The 1893-nt window shown below is 45.2% G+C and overlaps 1 non-coding gene across 1 annotated transcript; it reads right to left on the bottom strand.

Moving 5' to 3' along the window:
* Nucleotides 1-1422: 1422 nt before the first annotated feature.
* On the bottom strand, nucleotides 1423-1495 carry TRNAK-UUU (transfer RNA lysine (anticodon UUU)). Its single transcript has one exon. It is a non-coding gene; the product is annotated as a tRNA-Lys (tRNA).
* Between the last annotated feature and the right edge of the window lie 398 nt (nucleotides 1496-1893).

A 1893-nucleotide genomic window follows, 5' to 3' on the forward strand; every position in this document is an offset into this window, starting at 1 on the left:
GAGAGAAGAGTGGAACGGGACTAGGCAACTAGTATGGGGCCCGGGATACTTATCAACTCATATCGGAGCAAGGTCACGACTGCTGAGACTGAGACCGCGTAAAGCAATACCGCATTCTCACCGGCAGACAGCTTCGTTCTTCTCTTCTTCCTCTTTCCATACGGTATCGATCGGCCGATCCTGTTATTATTTGCATAATTGGATTTTGTTTTACTTGGTGCGTATACTTCTAAAACAGGTAATCTCCTGGAATAGAAGTATAGGGCTCCCCATGCTTTGAGTTGGGTTTGCTAGGTTTTTCCTTTACCTGGTCAACACAACAAGGAAGTCCCCCGCGGATTACAGGTGAAGGTTATAAGAATGACGGGTAAGAATCGAAAGTCAGTGAGCCGGTGGGGCGCCTTTCTTCTCGCTCATTTAGAGTCCTTCTTGCTTTCGGGTATTAGTGCCTTACTATCTTCCACAAGAGTCCATTTAGAATTCGAGTCTTAAGCGGGAGAAATTGAAGGAAATTGAAAGCCTCCAACAAAGGACGATTCTCTTCCCCCTTCCCTTCTAGCCAAAGCAAGAAAGCAGAACTGACTTCCTAGGAGCCTCAAGCCAACCAGCGTAGGGAAGTATCAGTCGATTCGGGCAAGCAGCCTCAATCACTGGACTGACCTTTTAGTCCGACGAGTAGCACGGCACTAGAAGCTACTTACTTTCAAAAGCGTCAGGAAGTTGAAAGGATGGAGTCCGAGAGAATTAGACTTGCTTCTCTGAGTTGAATGAAGCAGGAAGAGTCCCGTTAGGTCAAATCCTGTATAGTGAGTCTAGTGATTGATGGAATAAGGGAACGTCTTTACAATGACTTAGTTCTTCCCAGCTTTAGAGAGCCCTAGCTGTTCAAAGATCCAATCCCAGTTGGCTAGTTTACAGTCGCCTAACACAAAGGTTTTTCTTGTCGGGAGTTGCCGCACCTTGTTGTTGCTGAGCTAGTGCCCGGAACCCCACTGGAGAAATGCTTAGTTTTCCTTTTCGTTTCTATAGCATTCCTGTTCTCAGTAATCCCAACGGTAGCGACAAAGCAAGAGGTGATGTAGCTGAGCTGTCACTTTTTCCTTGAGCGAGACTTTGTAGTTTCTTAAATTCTATATAAATAGTAAAAAAAGGGAAGCGTTAGTAAGTTTTTTTTTTGCATAATCTTCGAACGGAATGGAAAGGGCAAAAAAACTCCAACGACTAACTCTGGCTATACTATAGGGATGTGACAGAATTCCCTGGGAGAAATCCTACCGAGCCACTCTTATACTACTCCTTACCTCACCCCCTTCTCACTTAAAGGGCGAAGTCGCTTCAGCGAGTCTTAAGGCCAAAGAGTGATCTTTGAACGTTACTACGCATCCTTATTAATTAATAAATAGGTATAGTGTAAGGTAGGTTTGGGTATAGCAGGACTTGAACCTGCGACCATTAGGTTAAAAGCCCAATGCTCTACCAACTGAGCTATACACCCAAAATAGATAAGTAGTAAATAAAGATTGGTGCAGAAAAGACCTCTTCTCCTCATCATATTAAAGGGGCGCTGCTCTGTATGAGGCTCGTACTGCGGAGCAAGCGAAGAATAAGGGCGCGCGTTAGCACTCCTGCAAGAGGCCTTACTCAACAAGCGCACCTTTATTAGTAAGGTTGCCTGTTTCCACTCATTGAGGATTCTATCTACAAAAGAAGGTCAACGGAGGATACTCAAGTAGCTCTCACTGACACCATCTACGAGAAGGTGAGGTCGTCTTTCTTTCCGGCCGCTATACGGTTCGCCTTAAAGCCTTAAAGACGGAGAAAGGGAGGAGCTGTTATCTATGTAATTACGGTCTTTGTTGGCCGGTCGAGCACTCTCTTTTCTTTGCTTTGTCC

Source organism: Arachis duranensis, unplaced genomic scaffold (genome assembly GCF_000817695.3).
Source record: "Arachis duranensis cultivar V14167 unplaced genomic scaffold, aradu.V14167.gnm2.J7QH unplaced_Scaffold_63799, whole genome shotgun sequence".
Classification (NCBI taxonomy): Eukaryota; Viridiplantae; Streptophyta; class Magnoliopsida; order Fabales; family Fabaceae; genus Arachis; species Arachis duranensis.